At 41.4% G+C, this 18,757-nt stretch overlaps 1 protein-coding gene across 1 annotated transcript in view; it reads right to left on the reverse strand.

Moving 5' to 3' along the window:
• ARMC9 (armadillo repeat containing 9) overlaps window positions 1-18,757 on the reverse strand; it is a 3,277,521-nt gene that overhangs the window by 380,005 nt on the left and 2,878,759 nt on the right.

Here is an 18,757-nt window from a genome sequence, read left to right on the forward strand (position 1 = left end):
TAGAGCTAAATACTTTCGTTCTCGATCTCCGTACTCTGAAATGGCTTTGTTAAGCCATCCAACTACCGATCGTCTGAAAAAAAGTAAGGATAAAGACAGAAGAGAGACTGATAGGGTCCAAAAAACAGAGCCGCTTCCATTAAGCGCCAGTCTGCAGTCTGCCAGTACTCAATGAGGTGCTTTTGCAGCCCCCAATACCTGCTACTACAGATTCGCAAGCCTCTACTGAGACCCATTCAGAGTACGGTATGCCGCAAGATTCTTCTTCAACTATGGAACCTGCAGATGTCTCTATCTTGGATGGGTCCGGAGCTGCTGTGCAGGCACCGGCTTCTGAGGGTGTATTCAGACCTACCGACTTTCATATCAAACAGATGACTTCATTTCAAGCTTGAAATACCAAATTCCTCAGGCCTAAAGCTCGCACTACACCTAGAAAACCGATGACCAAACCACATACACAGGCCCATATACCTCAAAAACAAATGATTAGAATGGCTGAAGACCTTATTACCTAATTAGGAGAAGGTAGCCTTCCCCTCTAAGAGACCTAGAACTGATTTTCCTTCTGACTCTTCTGATCAGGAATCTGACATCTCTCTTCCTTCTGACTACCAAGATTTACCCTTGTCTACATACGAGGATTCTGATGCAGAGGATTCCATTCCCTCTGCTTTCCCTCCAGAAGATTTTTCTTTTGGAGAAACCTTGCATACCCTTAGGGAGCATTTCCGCTGGGAAAGCCAGGACTATTCTGAGTCCAAAAAGAGACTTAGAATTTTTACTCCTGCCTCAACACAGGCCTTCTAGCTATCCATCCTGTTCTGGAGATTGTAGATGATGTTTTCCTAGAATCCAGCCTTACCCTAGACACTTTGCCTCCAGATTCCAGGAAACCTGACAGGTACTACAGAGTACCTGACTCTCACAAATTCCTCTTCAAAAATCTCACTGCGGATCCAAAGACCATTTCCCAAGGGCCAAAAGGCATTAAGGCTATTACTGCCAAAAATCCTACCCCTTCTGATAGGAAATCAAGAGCTTTGGACAGATGGGGTAAGAAGGTATACACTTCTGCTACTTTGGCTATTAGGGCTTTAAAATGTCAGTTTCATATGTTAAAGTATCAGCAGCATATTATGGGACTATTAAAACAGAAAATGATGTTGATTGTGGACTGTGATGAGCACAAAGAGTTGCAAGAGTTAATGCATTCTGCTGAACAAGTTGGTAAACAAACTTTGCAATGTGATTTTGATGCTTTGGAAGCATCTTGCAAGGCTGCTGTCACTGGGTCTGTACTTAGAAGGCATGCTTGGCTTAAGGAATAAAACTTGCCAGATCATGCTAAAGCTAAATTACTGGATGCACCCTTAAACCAAGACCGCCTTTTGGCAACAAAGCAGAAGTCCTCAAACAGATGGAGGAAAAAATCTAAATCTATGCAAATGGTTAAAGATTTTTACAGGTACAGCCTTCTAGATTCAGTAGGCATTGGCCTTCAAAGAACTGGTCTTTTCCAGGCCTTCTCAGTCCAAACCCAGGAGCAGCAGACCACCAAGACTTCAGTCTCAGGCTATGCACAGTTCTAAGCAGTGGGGGGCTCCCACTTCCAAAGCAGGGAGAAGTAAGCCTCCCCCCTTTGGAAAAATGGCACAATGACTTATCCTTAACTCTTCCAAGCCCTGCTCAACTACTGGCTCCCTTAGGAGGAAAGCTCACCCTGCATGCAAAAAACTGAGAACTCATTACCCCTGACAAATGGGTTTTAAACATAGTTTCCCTAGGATACAGATTCCACTTCCACTCATTACCAACCCCAAGTGGATGGACAGACCTAACAGGTGCTCTCTCCTCAGTATCAGGGCTATCCAACCTGTCCCAACAGAACAAAAGGGACAAGGTTTTATTCAATACTGTTCTTGGTTCCCAGAAAAGAAAACTCCTGGCGTCCTACCCTGGACCTGTCTATTCTCAACACCTTTCTGGTGGTTCCAAAATTCAAAATGCTAACTCTTCCACAGCTTCTTCCCATGCTAGCCAAGGATGTCTGGCTGGCAACTCTAGACTTAAAGGAAGCTTACCTGCACATCCCAATAAGGGAATCCTGCAGACAATACCTACGTTTCAGGGTGGGCTCCATGCACTATCAGTTCCCTGCACTTCCCTTTGGCTTATTTACTGCACCCAGGGTATTCACAAAGTGCCTAGCTCCAGCCATTGCATTTTGCAGGCAGAGAAATATTCAGTTTTACCCATACTTGGACGATTGCCTGATTCAGGCAGAAAGTCAGGACTTGCTTTTACAACATCTGGCATTTGTAAAGAGACTTCTAACCTCACTGGGGTACATCATCAACAAAAAGAAATCACACCTAGTACCCTGCTAACAGATTGTATTCCTGGGAGCAAGCTTGAACACAACTTCCCAGATGGCATTCCTCACTCTGGAGATACAAGTTTATTTGACAAACTACTTCAACCTACTGGCCACAAAAACCCAGCTCTCTGCAAGGAAGATCCTGCAGGCACTGGGGTTCAAGGCCTCTTGCATTCTGTTAATTCCATATGCAAGACTGCATATGAGGAAACTTCAATGATATCTGAAAAGTTCATGGTGTCAACATTCTCAGGAACTAGAAACAATGATTCCTATCATTCCTGGTCTACGGACAGCGTTCCTTTGGTGGGCAGAGGCCTGCTACCACAACAAGGGACTCCCTTTCACTCTACCCCCACCGCCTAAACCCTAATAACAGACACATCAGACTATGCATGGGGGGCTCTCATGGCAGGGCAGGGCAGTGCATTCAGGGCAAATGGACCCCAAAACAGATGCACCTGCATATCAATCAAAAAGAAATGTTAGCTGTCCAGAATTTTCTGACAGCCTTCAAGGACCTTATTCTTCCAGGACAACTACTGGTAAAGACAGACAACACAACTGTTATGTGGTACATAAACAAGCGGGGGGGGGGCCATTCATACCCACTATGCAGACTAACCATGGCTCTGTGGAACACAGCCTTGAACTTCCAAGTGAACCTGCAAGCTCAATTTCTGCTAGGCAAACTAAATTCACTGGCAGACGATTTAAGCAGAAATCTCATAGACCCACATGAATGGAAACTGGAAACCAAGATATTCAAGCTCTTGAGGAATGAATAGGGCACACCAGAGGTAGACTTGTTTGCCTCCCCTCAGAACTACAAAGTCTGCACCAGAACTCCCCACAGTCAAGCTTGGAAAGTGGATGCCCTGTCCTTTTCCTGGGAAAGTCTCTCAATTTATGCCTTTCCCCCTCTGCCTCTCCTCTTGAAGGTTCTGCTAAAGATCAAACAGGACAAGCCAAGGACAATACTGATTGCCCCAGACTGGCCGCGCCAGCACTGATATCCCCTTTTGCGCACCTGCCACAGACTCCCTCCCTGCTGTCCCAGCAGGCGAGCCAGATTCTGCACCCTCAGCTTCAAACCCTGAACCTTGCAGCCTGGCTAATTCCCTGAGCTCACCCCTAGCAACCCTCAGCAAGCAGGTACTGGATGTCATTCTTGAGGCAAGGAGGCCTAGTACTAGAAAATCCTATTCAGAAAAGTGGAAAAGATACTGTTCCTGGAGCCAGGCTCAAGGAAGGGGCACAACAGTGCCCAATTTATCCCATATTCTAGATTATTTAACAGAAATGCTGCACAAGGGCCTATCTTTCTCCTCAGTTAAAATTCATGCCTCTGCTATTTCAGCTCATTAGAATACTGAGCCACCCCTCTTCTCTCATCCTCCGCTAAACAATTCCTTAGAGGGGACATAAATTTAAGGCCCTCAGGAGAGCTCCCACTCCAGCCTGGGACCTTAACTTTGTATTGGAAAAACTCAGTCTTCCACCCTTCGAACCAGCTGCTACAGCAGACCTCAAATTCCTTTCCTGGAAAACAGCCCTACTTCTAGCCATTACTTCAGTAAGAAGAGTGTCTGAACTGCAGGCCCTCATGGCAGTGGAACCCTTCATTTTCTTCCATGTGGACAGGGTTTCCCTCAGGACTAATCCATCATTTATGCCCAAGGTGGTGTCTAGTGTGTCTCTTAACCAGTCCACTCATTTGCCCACTTTTTCCCTAATCCTCAAAATAAGGGGGAAAGGATACTGAATTCTCTGGATGTGCACAGACAGCTTAAATTCTACTTGGACAGAACTAAGCCTCTCAGAATGACTGACCAGCTGCTAGTTAGTTTTGCTGCAGGGGCAGAGGGGAAAGGCCAATTCAAAGCAAACCATTTCCAAATGGATAGCCCATTGCATCCATTTCTGCTACAAGCACCATGGAAAACCTACGGATAAGATCACATTCCACCAGGGCTGCATCTACCTCTGCAGAATTTCTCAGAGGAGTTCCTACCAGGGACATCCTGGAAGCTGCCACCTGGAGCTCTGTACATACTTTCACCAAGCATTACCACCTGCCTATCTTTTCTAAATCCAGAGCTAGATTTGCCACAGCAGTCTTACAGGACCTGATTGCTAGCCCCAATGCTCTTTAACTGCTTCCACCCTTCCTTAGCTTTGGGAATCAACCCAAATGTGATGACTGCAACAGTGAAACACGAAGAACATAGTACAGTTGTGTACACTTACCATAAATGTAGATGTTCGAGTGTATTCACTGTTGCAGTCCTGGTTACCCTCCCTCCAACCCCCAGACTTCTCTTGGCTCTACTTTTCCTTTTTTGTTTAGTATATATATCATGTGTATTTGCTTTTTGCTGGAGTTCTTCCATACCATATAATTGCTTCCCATTGTGGGGGCACCTGACATCTGGGGCAAGAAAAACTGATGTAATGGCATCGGCCGCATGTTTTATACCCCTGATGACCTGACGTCATGGAAGAAGCTACAGCATCTGACGCAGAAATCCAAAGTCTCTGGTATTCAGGCCGGCTGAGGGCTACCTGCAGGCAGATAACACAAATGTGATAACTGCAACAGTGAATACAATTGAACATTTACATTGATGGCAAGTGTACACAATTGTACTTTTTATACATAGTTGGAGCAAGGAGTCTCTGGCTTGAATGATTGGATTCCTGATAGGTGCAGTGATGAGCCAGTCTTCCAAATATGGGAATACCCAGAAACCCTGCAATCACAGACAAGCTGCCACTACTGCCATACACTAAATGAAGATGCTTCCTGGATTTTCTGTTCACTTTTACGTGGTAGTATGCATCCTGAAGATCTATCAAGCACATCCAGTCATCTTTCCTCATTAGGGAAAGAAAGGACTGAACTGTGACAATCAGAATTTCATTTGCATCACAAACTTTCTGGAGAAGGTCCCCTGAGGGGTGGAAAATTTGATCCCTATGGCAGACCGGGATTTACCATCTTTCTCATTTATTGAGATAGTCTCTAGCTTTGGGACCAAAAAGGGTTGATCCATCATGGGGGGCGTAGACAAAGGATGTCTTGAAATGTTTAGCAAAGTCACATAACCACATCCAGGCCTGCCTTCTTATGAAATTCCTGTGCTGGCTGCTTTAGATGCAACCTCCATGGTGTTGGAGATAAGACACATAGAGACACTGCATAAGGACTGTAAAGTAGCAAACTTTGAATCAACAGATTTTCTATGATCCACAAACAAGTTCCCTGGAAAAGATTTGGTGATCTTTTTTGGTCAAATCCCTCTGGAAATGTGTGACATGTGCCAAGTAAGTGCCTCATCAAAAAAGTACATGAGGTGTAAACACGCTTCCCAAATCTGTCTAATAATAATGTCTACACTCAGCATGATCTCCAGGATGTACAAAGGAAGGGGAAAACTACCAGTACACAGAAGAATAAGTCTGTATTCACTTGTAAGTACATGGACAGCTATTTAAAAGCTGGTTTCATACAACGCCCAGACAATGACCAATTGCCATGACTTTAATGTGTTATCTTTGCTAGTGTTTTGGGAAATGAAGCTATGAAGCCATCGCAACTTACCCAACATCTCAACACAAAACATTCCGATCTAGTCAGCAAACCCATTGAATTCTTTATATGTAAAAAAGTTGCACTTAAAACAGAAAAGAAAATTATTTTCCAAACTTCAACCACAGACACGTCACTTCTGATGGCATCCTATCGAATATCATTACAGATAGCTAAATGTAAAATCCATATTCCATTGTCGAAGAACTCATTAAGCCTTCTTTGACTATTGCTTGTAATAAAGTATTAGGGCAGTTTGCAGCAAGCAAAATGAAAAACATCCCAATGTCGAATGATACAGATGAAAGGTGAATATCTGACATGGCAGAAGATACAGAAATGCAACTCATTGAAAAAATTAAAAAAATTGAAATTGTTTGCATTACAAATGGACGAATTTACAGATATTTAGAACAGCAGCATTTTGTTTACGTATGTACGATATACCGACTATGATGAAAGTGACAAGAAGGAAGACATTTTAAGTGTTTCTGAATTACCTACACATACTACAGAAGTGAAATTTTCAAAGTTTTAAATGGTTTCATTGAAGAGACTGGTCTCAAAGGGAAAGATTGCTTTGAAATTTGTACTAATGGCGCTGCCTGTCTTACAGGTAGAAATTCAGGTATAGTCACTAAAATTAAGGATATGACAGGCAATAACTTATGGTCAATGCACTGTTACATTCATAGGCAAAACCTGGCCTCCAAGAAATAGCAACTGAGCTTAATGAAGTCCTGTCTCAATCTGATAAAACTTATTAATTATATAAAAAACAGTGCTTTAAATACAAGACTGTTAAAAGTATTATGCGATGAAATGAGCTCGGATCATCAAAATCTTCTTTTCCATTCAGAAGTTCATTGCCTGTCCCATGATAAAGTTCTCAAGTGGATACATGAACTACGGAAAGGAAGTTGAACTGTTTCTAATTGATAAGAAAAGTGACCTGTCCCATTATTTCCAGGATAAGAAATGGGTAGCCAGGCTGGCATATCTCAGCAACATATTTTCTTATATAAATCACTTGAATTTAAAATTTCAAGGTCCAGATACAACATTTAATGCTTGGAACAAGATCAAATCATTCAAAAACAAACTGAAACACTGGCTTAATATGATTGCAGAAGGAAATTGAAATGGTTCAGCCATACTCAGATTATATTATGGAAGCAGATTATGTCTATTCAGAATTCAGTTTCAGATATTACTGCAGCTCACTTGAACATGTTGATGCAGTTGTTTGAAAAGTATTATCCAGAACATGAGGATCCCCGGAGGAAAAATATGTGGATTATGAACCTTTTTGTTGAAGACAAAGGGACAGCCCTTTCCCATGAAGAAACCCTTCAACCTATTGAACCATCATCGGACAAAGGACTGGAAAGTACTTTTAATTCTAAGAGTAATTCAATTAAGGATTGGATAAGAATAAAAAAATGAATATCCAAATTTACATGAAATATAAATGACATTTTTTTGTTTTTCTGCCACATAATTTTGTGAAACTGCATTTTCTACCATAACTGTGCTTAAAACAAAACAGATGAGCTGACTTCAACTTTCTGTCTCCTTTTAGCTATCACTTCAATTCATCCCAGAATTAATAAGGTAACAGACAGAAAACAGCAACAGAAGTCTCACTAGCCTAACTAAAACCTTCAAATCTCAGTTGTAATAAAAGAAACTAAGTTTAACTGTTTCAATAACTTGTAACTGCTGCCTTAAAATACTTCATTTTAAAATTCAGAATATTAATTAGTGTTGGAACTAGTGTTAAGAATTCATGCATTTTTATTTATTAAATTACATACTTTATATATATAAATATGTGGTGTTTGTATGTGATAAGTGTTTCGTTGACATCCTTCTGCTGTTTCCCCTGCTTAGCTGACTTTTATGGGGAGTTATAATGCATAAATATTTTTCTCACTACCATTTTTATTAAACCATCATTAAAATCAATTTAATAATACAATAATCAATTTTACATTGAATAATATGTTTTTCATGATCAGAATAGAAGGTGTCAATGTAAATCAGCAAAAATTTAATGATGTTGGCCTGAGGAAACTACAATATGCTACAAGATTTCATTAGCCCAGTGATTTATAACTGATTTAAAAGTAACTGTATATTTGTCAACATGCTACACCATATAAGTGTACTAATACTCTATGATTATGCCATAATTAATTATTAATACTTATGTTAGTTTAAAGTATGAATTAAAAAAAATTGGAAAGGTATTTACAAGTAAATTTGTTAGGATCAGGCCCTCATCTTATAAAAAAATAATTTACTGAGCTGAGGTCTCACAAAGGTTCAGAATCACTGTTCTAATGAATGCAACACTTGGTTTGGTGGATGGACAGAGGAATTCTCTTCTGCAAGTTCTTTCTCAGTGGCTACAACCACTGCCATTGAATCTACCACAGGCCCATGCTCCAATGGGGAAAGTATCTGTGAGCAACAAGGACATTTTTTTTATTTTTTTGAGCAACAAAGAATTTGTTGGGTTGTTTGGGAATGTGCTTGGATGTGTCCAGTTCCTTCAATGTCTGCCTAGGGATCAGATCTATCACCTCAATGGCATGAGGGACTCCACAAGATGTAGATTAGTCAGAACCAAAATCTTCAAGGAAAACTGACTCTTCTGAAGAAGGCACTTCAGAAGACCAACTACCTTTCTGTCTGAGAAGTTCAAAGTATCTCTCTGAACGGATGACAATTCTCCTTCATCTAATTCAGTGTTGGTGGTAGGAGATGCTTCAGAGGAATCCAAGTGCCTCCTTTTACAGCTGTGCTTCCTGTGTACCTTTTCTGCAAGTTGTTCAGCGGAGGACTCAGAAACTGACATAGCCTTTTCTAGGAGGACTGGCTCAAGATTTCTGAAAACTGGCTGTCCTGAAAGGACAAGAAGAATACGCTGCAGACCATGTGAAATCCTATGAGGAGGGTTGGATCAGATTTAGGTGCTAGTCTTCTCTCTGGGTTGAGATACCACTCTTCAAAAGCCTCGAATGCTGAGCTCAATATGGATCCAGAGTCCCGTGCTGCAGGAGCTGCAATTCCTGTCTTGACCATAGATGCAGTCTGACATGCCTGATGCTGGGCATGAACTATCAAGCAACAAGGCTCCTACAGGGAGGAATTCGAAGACCTTGGGTCTGATCCTATCCTATCAGAGTCAACACCAACAGTTTGGTTCCAAGATTCAGATGGGTCCAATGGGGTTGGAGTTGACTTCATCAGAGAGCTCATTGGAGTCGAGGATGAGTGGGCTCTCAGTTCTGATGAAGTTTTGTTCTGGGTGAAAGTCAGATCTGGGGCTCCAATGATAGAGGGGGGATCAGAGAAGGAGCCACTAAAGAATGAGCAGAAGTAGTAATTCCTCTGGTTCCAAAAGAAGGTTCAAAAGAAATCTCATTATCATCTTGCCCATGTCAGCTCCAGTGAGGATCCTGGTAGATCTAGTTGACTAAGAGAAGAGGTTAAGGTGGGTGGCCTGTAATGGTAATGAGGTCTGTCCTGCAAAATTGAAGAGAAGCTCGGGTGAAATGGGCTCAAGAGAGAACCAAGGAGGCATAAGGGATCCTATGATTATAGGATCCAAAAAAAGCACTGGCTCAGAAGCACTGGCTCAGAAGGTCTGAATATTTTAGGTGACAAAGGTGTCTGGTTCCAGGACCTTTTCTTGGAAGTATGAATCTTTCTGTTTTTCTTTATATTTGTTATACACCTTTTTGGCAGGAGAAGAGGAAGAAGCAGACTTCCCCAAGCTAGAAGCATGAAGAAGCCCCTTCAAAATAAGCCTATTCCTCCTTTCAATAACGGCCGTTTGGCCCAAAGCCTCGCAAATGGAGCAGGTGGTGTCCAGGTGTGATGGGCCTAAAGAATAAACGCACTTATCATGAGCATCTGAGTTTGGAAGCTTGTGAGAGCAAGCTATGCAATTTTTTTTTAAATCCTGAAAACTTTTCTGCCATCCTTCTGAAAAAAAGAAACCAAAATCACAGAAGACTTTTTTAAGGCTAAGTAAGTAAAGCATTTAGGACTAAACTGTAAAGATTTTTCATTACGTATGTGTGTGTATATATATACATATATAATATATATATATATAATATATATATATATATATATATATGCTTATATATACATATATAATTTATATATATATATATATATATATATATATATTTATATACATATATATATATATATATATATATATATATATATATATTTATATACATATATATTTATATACATATATAATATATACATATATATATATATATATATATATATATATATATATACATACATACATATACATATATAGCTATATACTCCCATGCCAAAGGCGAGACTTGGTTGACTTTTTCAAACAGTCACCAAAGATGTCAGACTCAAAGCCTGTCACAAGTGGTGTACCACAGGGCTCAGTCCTGGGCCCACTCTTGTTGGCATCTACTTTTCCGAAGCAAGCAAACACAGCCATAGTAAAAAAGGATAACTGGTGCCAGAGCCATGGCCTAAAGTTAAATGCCAAAAAAATATATAGTCACCCGGGAAAAAAAAAAACAAGGTACCTAGCTCTATGCTGCCCGACTGAAAGAAACTCCAGCTCTCTCAGTCTAAAAATCTAGATCCGTCAGAGCCACAAGGGTGGAGACTTAAACCCCCGACACGGCTATTTAATAGGACGGCTGGAGGATAGATTCATCACCCAAAGACTCCCTATGCTGTGGAAAAAATCCCGGTATATGTGAGGCAGAGCACCGCTGGCCTTGTTCAAGAAAAGAAATGACCAATGGGGGATGGGAGATCATACCCAGGATTACCTCAGTGTCACTGCTCAACAACAGCACAGCAGCAAAATAATGAAATGTAGTCCCCAGTTCCCAGGTGGGGGAAGCCACAAACTAAAAGGGCTAGGGGCTGCCCCGAACCTAAAAAGGGGGGGGGACAGCTATACACACAAATTCTTAGAGAAAAAATAGAATTAATGACAAGAACGAATAATATTTATCTTTTATAACTCGTCGTTTTGTAATCTCTGCCTGAGGACCCACAGATCTGTCAATCGCTTATGGCAGCAAAAAAGATCTGAGACAGCTCAGTTTTAACACAGAAATTATGAGTAAGAGGAGGAGCCAGATTCAAAGTTTAGAAGTGGCTGAGGTCAGATCAGAGCTCCATTTACTGAAAAATGGATGGAAAACACAACATTCAGGTTACACTTTAAACAATGAGCAGCGACCTAAGAAAATGAAGAAACTAGACCACACGCAACAGATTTTTCTTCACAATAGGGAGATTCCTCGGGGAAGAATCCAGATAAAACATTCCTCGCGTTTTCACAATTAGTCAGAATAAACTAACATATTAGCCTGACAAATTCTAAAAATTAAAGTTGCAGAAGCACACATCTTTTCTCCAAAGTTATACGAAAGTTATGTACTTACCATAATGTTATATCCATGATGTCTGATTTTCCTCCGCTTCAAGCCTATAGGTTATCAGATCCAACAGGATCCAGCCTTGGTCCCAATCTTGAGCTCTGACTCCTCCCCTACCCATAACTGGGTTTGCCCCTACTAAACTGAGAAATATATAAGGAAAATTTCCTAGGGAAAAACACCCTTTCAAGATAAAGGATATAACCTTAGTGATGTCAACTGATTGATGAAAAGTAATTACAGTCTAGTGTGACTGTGCACAGATAGGGAGCAACATCCTCTCAATCATCTCAAACTCACAGGTGACAATGTGGAAGAGGAAAGAAGGGTGAGAGTTTGAAATGGACAAAAATCAGACAACATGGATCTAATGTTATGGTAAGTACATAACTCATATCTAATATCTTCTATTTTTATCCGTTCAAGCCTATGGGGCAGAATCCCAAGCTGTCAATCTAGGTGATATTAAGGAAGGACATTCTTTGAGTATGGAAGATCCAAAAGATAAGTGTGATCTGGATTGGCTGTCCAACATATTAGACACAAAGGTGTCTGCTATTGACCAAGTGGTCACTGCACAGACATCATCAATGTTTTAGAGTTGAAGTACAGACTGCTCTGGCTGAAAGTGCTTTTGGTTTATGAGGCAAGGGTACATTTTTCTTATGAAACACAAAGGAAATACAATCAGATAGCCATGTGGATAAAATTACTTTGGAAAGTGGCTTTCCCAGCTTTGGTTTAGTAAATGAAACAAACCTGGTCATCCTTTCTAAAGTATTTTGCCTGTGGATATAGAATCTGAGTTGTCTATGAACATCTAACATGTGGAATAAATATTCCCCTTTACTGGAGTACTTCAGAAAGAAAACAGGAAGGTGAACAGATTAGTTTAAATTAGCTTCAGATGTCATCTTATAGATAACAAATGTGTTATTTCTAGGGGAAACTATCTTTGTGAAAAACTTGAAAAGGGGCTGATGTTACTGTGACCAGAAAAATTGTCTTCCATGTGATGAATTTTAAATCTGCAGAGGAAACGGGTTCAAAGGGAGACTGGGTTAAGACTTGAAGCATAATAGTAATGTCCCATGGGGGAGCTGCATCTTTAATGGGAGCTCTCAATAGAAAACTACCTTTCAGAAATGCTTTTGAGATTTTAAAGTGATGTTATAGACATGCCATTTTATCTGACATGAAAACTGGAGATTGTCACCAACTGTACCTTAATAGTTGCAAAGTGGGAGCCCTTATCAAACAGATCAGACAAAAATTCAAGTATGGAAAGAATTGGTGCTGGAAAAGGGTCCAGACCTTTGGAGTAGGTGCAAACTGAAAATCTTTTCCATTTACTGTGGTAAATTTTCTTCACTGACAGTTTCTGTGAGGCAGAAAGAATACAAACTACTGCTGGGGAAGCCTGGTGTCTCTGACTATAGTTAAAATTGGGGGAACCATGAGGTTAATTTCATAGACTTTTAATCCAGAGGAGGCATTACAGACAGTTGAGTTAAGTCTGGATATTGATCTAATATCCATGGAGGATGCACTAGGAGAGGCCATATGTAATGAAATTGTGTCTGTTGGGGCCAAAATGGGGCAATGAGGATTACTCTGGCCTTGCACTGTCTTGCTTTCTGCATGAATTTGATCATCAGTGGCAAAGGGGGAAACACATACAGGAGACCCAGAGGCCAAATGTGGATTACAGTATCTTGTTGACTCCCCCTGTAGAGCTGTAAGGGCAAAATACCTGCTGTATTTGTTGCTCATGTAGGAAGCAAATAGACTGCAGTAAGGCTTGCCCAAACGACTAATTGTGTCACTGTAGGATTGAAAGATCACTCGTGAGGCAAGACTAACTGTGTCACTGTAGGACTGAAAGACCACTTGTGAGGCATCAGCCTTGACCTGCTCAATTTGTCTGCAAGTATACTGGAGGACCCTAGGATGTACATTGCTATTAGAAAGCACTGTGATGGCATCATCCCTTGCCAAACTCTCATGGCTTCTCAAAATAGAGAATATGATCGGGTTACTCCCTATTTACTGATATACCATACCATCTGTATGAATATCATAGCCTTGGGAAGGAGGGTCCTGAAATGCCTGCAATGCTAGCAGGACCACTCTTATCTCCAAGACACTGATGTGAATGTTGGCATCTGTTGCTGACCATAAAGTGAATGTTGGCATCTGTTGCTGACCATAAACCTTGGAAATGCCACCCCCCCCAACCCAAGAAGGGATGCTGGCGAATCTATCTGTAAAGGGCCTCCTTCAGTCACAGATGGCAATGTAATCCAAGATACATGTCTTTTGCAGACCAGAGGAATCCAAATTTTTGAATGAAGAGGGTGAATAGATTGAGACCACTGCATATCTGGCTAATGGAATCATTAAAATTGTGCATGCCATGAGACCCAAGAAATGTAAGATTAATCGTGCTGGTGGTGTGGGACTTGAAATGTTAGCTGAAGTGACTGGACCCTTGAATGAGGAAGGCTGACCATCTGAAGTCTGGTATCTAGGTGTCATGGAGTCAGTTGACATTTTGGTAGGTTTATGGAAATTCCTAGTTTCAGTAGCAGCTGGAACATGTGATCCCTGTACAAGATGAGATGATGCTCAGTGGAGGCAGTGAAGAGCCAGTTGACAAGATAAGTAAAGACTTGGATCCCTCACAGACACAGGTGCGCAGCTACTACAGGTATGATTCTTGGTGAACACCCTGGGGACTTATGGTGAGGCCAAATGGCTGTGCTCTGAACTGAAAGTGACTGGCTGCCAGCCACTAGCAAAGAAATCTACTGGAGTGCTTCACTATTTTGATATAACAGTAAGTGTCCTAGAGATCTACAGAGCACATCCAATTGTCTTTTGTTAGAAGAGGCATAATGGACTAAACCGTGACCATTCCTGAATTATGTCTGCCTTACAAATTGGTTTAGATAACAGAAATCCAAATATGGGTCTAAGGTCCTCAGATTTCTTTTGGACTAAAAAGAACCTGGAGAAGACTCCAGACTCTAACTAGTCACAGGAAAGTGGCTGGATTATTCTTTTTTTCTAGCAGCTTTGAAGTTTCTGTGGCTGCTAAATCTCAATGACTGGGTGGAACATCAGGGACTTTCTTCTTTACCTGTGGTAGGAAGGAAAAAGGAATTGAATAGCCTCTAGAAATTATTCTTAGCACCCAGGAATCTGTTATGAGCCAGGCTTGAGGGTACAAAGAGCGATGCCCCCCTGCCTGCCTCCTCAGTGCAGCAGTCAGGCAACTATTCAGGAGTGTTGAAAGGCTTTCTTAGAAAATGGGCTGTGAAAAACATGATTGTGCATTCTGCCTCTGTTTCTTGGGGGTGTCTTTTAAAACTGCCTCCACCTCTACCATGGGGAGGTCTGTCACCTTGGCAGAAATGGAAAGAAACTCTAACTCTGTGCTTTGTGGAACTACATCATCTTCCTTGATCTCTGATTCCTAGAAGTTTTTTGCAAGGTGGAGAAGAGTACTCCCACTGCAAACAAGAGTCTTACCATCTTGCTGGCTCTCAGTGAGTGGATCCTTGACTTTTGGCCCAAATATAATGGAAGCAACATAAGGGCATAAACAAAGGATGACTTAAAGCCTTCTGCAAAGTCAAAAAGCTGCATCCAGGCTTGGCAGTACATGGTAATGCCAGTGCATGCTATTCTGGCTGTACCATCACAGCTGCATTAGAGAGTAATATCATGGCCACATTAGAGAAAGATTTTAGGATGGAAAGCTGGGAGTCCACTGTTTTCTGAATATCCACAGGAACATGGTGATCCCTTTAGTCAAGTCTCTCTGAAACCTTGTTAAATGGCCTAGATAGTTCAGTGATCCGAGGGTGAAAGTTGCTGATGCATAGGCTTTCTTCCCAAATGTGTTCATTGCCCTAGATTCTCTGTTAGGGGGGATGAACAGATGAGCTTTCTTCCAATAGCTCTTTCTTTGTGATTGCTGCCATCACCACAGATGGGTCCCTTACTCCTGTGGTTCCTGTCTGTTGGCACAGATAATATATGGTCAGCTTTCTTTGGTATGGGTTCCATCACGTGAGAGTCCTTCAGTACCCATTCAGCCATTAGGTTGATAAATGGGTCAATCACCCAGGACGATGCTGGTCCAGAACCAAAGGTCTCCAAGATTACGGACTCATCCGGATAAATGTTTTGGGAAGTCAAACCCCCTCTCTTCCATTAACTCCAGAATGTCACTGAATGAGACACCTTCAGAGAGGAAACGAGGGGAACCTCTCATTCCTCTAAATCAGTATCTTCAATGAAAGAAGTTTGCACACCCATTTTATGGGGACACTTTCTAGGGGGTGCAATAGAAGGGTCAAAATCAGACAGGGAGCTGAAGAATCTGACTTCCTTAGGACGACTGTCCCTTACAACAGTGTAAAGGGGTAAAGAATCAGGGTGTACATGGGGTTTGGATGGAATAGAACCGGCTAAAACTTTGTATTTGGAATTTATCAAAACTCTTTTAAAGTCTGAAGCTACTATTGGAGATGACTATTCCCTCTTCTCCAAGGAAGAGAGGGGAAATCTCAGCACCAAAAAGCCCTGGCCCAAAAGCCAATCTTGGATCAGAGTTATCCAGTAATGAATTCCCAAGGGGAAGAGAAAACTCTGAGAATCTCAGCATCAACTCACCTCCTTGGTTCTCAGCTCTGAAGCTTCAGATCTGAGTCTCATTTTGATCTGACAGTATCAGTCAAGACAGATTGGGATACAGTTATTGTCAAAGATGCAAGAAGCTCTGGTGCCAAGAAAGGTGCCATGGTTCTAACTGGTTTGGGTAAAACCAAACCTGAAGGTCATTTTGGTGCAGACTTGTACAGAAGGGTTAAGAGGACTAACATTCCGTATTTTCCCGATTGACAATGCCAGTATAACTCCAAGCTGCATCTGCATTTTCAGAAACTTCCTTATCATGCTGTCAATGTTGTGTTCTGTAAAGCTTCTTGATGACCGAGTGGAGAATGCTACTGACGATGGTCGAGGATTATCTTCTCTCTTGCAGAATGAGACATTGGAGTCTAGAACTCACTGGTCCCAGCGAGTAGCTGGTTTGAGGAGATTGAGATTGGGTCTGAAGGGCAGTCAGATCCAATTTTCTGAATACTTAGAGTTGGGTCCAACTTAGGCTGTCTGTTCTAGAGACCTTTTATTTGCAGATTTTGATGGTGACTTGCTCTTTTCCTTTTCTCTCATCTTCTTTTTCTTTATCTGGGCCCTTCAGCTTCGTTTTTTGTTTCTTCAAAGGACAGGAAAATGTCTGTGCTTGAAGGACCCTCTTTGATACCAGTTTGTCCCTTTTGATCTGCAGGGATCTAGCAAGACTGACACTCTATGTCTAGGTGAGCAGCACCAATACCATAAACACATGTGGGTCCAGAGGAGGTAGTGTATACCCCACACTCTGAACATTTTTTAAATTCCATTGATTCTGACATATTTTGTAAAGTTATCTAATACTATACTATGAATACTAATAACTATTATACTACTGTACTATTAGAATAAGTCCTACAACAAGAACAGAACAATCTGCCTAACAGAGAAGCTAAAGGCCTTAACAACTTCCTAAGAAAAACTACTAAAAACCAGAGTAAATATTTCAGAATCACTACTCTAGCTATAATCAAAGAAATATCAAAGAGTATAAAGAGTTGAAAATTGTTATTGCAGGAGAGAAGCCCAGCTATAAATATGAAAACATCTTACTGATTTACTGACAGATCTCTGCACATCCTAAATGTCCTATTTCTGTAAACGAGATCTGAGGTACAGCCCAGGGGAAGAGTCAGTGCTCTGGTTCGGATAAGCTTCAAGATCAGTCGAGAGGTTGGATCCCATTGGATCTGACAACACGGGATAAATTGTTTTGCCATTCTTGCCAGAAAGAGAAGGATAAGAATTAACAAAATGATTGGTAGCAGTTGAAGTTTGTGGCTCAATTCACATCTTCATACGCTCATATGTGATTACTAGGCTAAAGGCTTAACAGCCCTTACAAGCTTAGCCAAAATAACCCAATTTTACCCAATATATATGTCCCCTAGGGGTAAGAGAAGTTGATGCCTTGAGTATCTTACAGATTGCCTCTGCCCATAAGGGACATAGGCACTACTCTAAGTGTGAATTTGCAATTCCCCAACCATTGATCCAAACTGCATTTGAAGAGAGCCAGGGAAGGACTCTGCTTAATGTAAATTGGAAGTGTGTTCCAAAGAAGGGGCAATCTCTGTGGCACATATCTCTCTCCTGCATGTTTTGTTTGAGTCACTGACTAAAGCTAGATCTCAAGATCGGGTGACCCTCGTGTTGTTTGACTTACAGATGTGTAGCAGCTCCATCAGGGCTGGATTTGTGAGTGCCTTGTAGGTCAGGCAAAGATCACCCTTTAACAGTCGGTAGGAGACAGTAAGGGGACAAGGCTTTTAGTCTATCCACACAGGACATGTTGTTTACACCCTGCATTTTCTTTATGAGGAGCGTCTGATGTTGCTTCAGGTGCTGTAAGCGCCTAGTCAAGTACAAGTCAAATGGCGCACTGTACTCAGTTATTGGTCTAATGAGGACTGAGTACAGCAGGACTAGAATTTCCTTGGATCTGGATGCCATATCTTTACCTACAAGTTGTGTTACATAGAAAGACTTCCTCACCACTGTGGGCACATGACAGTCAAAGTTTCAGGCTATCTGTCCATTTGTGTACCTAGATCTCTCACCTCTGAGTCTACTTGTAGAGGTGTGTTACTGATGCTGTAATTTGCAGGGGTATTTGACTTCCCAAAGGGTATGACAACTTACTTTTTTGCATTTAGGTTTAGGCCATGCTTCTGGCACCAATCATTTGTCTAACTAGACCCTATTAAAGGATATCTACATAATCAGGGGATTCAGTAATTGCCCCCAGCTTGCAGTCATCACCCCCCCATATTAGCTTTGACGTCTCAGAAGTATATTTCAAACAGGAGTGGTCTGAGCACAGAGCCCTGTGGTATATTACTAGTAAATGGCATCTTTGATGGATCTGGATTCACCCACTTCAACCACGTGTCCTGTCCAACTGACTATCCATCTGGTGACGTAGGGATTTATTTCTAGTTTTGTGAGTTTATTTATAATACCTGAATGAGGAATTGTGTCAAATGCCTTTGCCATGTCGAGGTAGGCAGTATGTACCATTTTACCCTTATCCATAGCCTTAGGAACTTTCACAAAGAAATACATCAGATTCAGTAGGCATGACTTGCCCTTGACAAAGCAGAATTGGGT

This window comes from Protopterus annectens, chromosome 4.part1 (assembly GCF_019279795.1).
Source record: "Protopterus annectens isolate FY-2018-M chromosome 4.part1, PAN1.0, whole genome shotgun sequence".
NCBI classification, from domain to species: Eukaryota; Metazoa; Chordata; order Ceratodontiformes; family Protopteridae; genus Protopterus; species Protopterus annectens.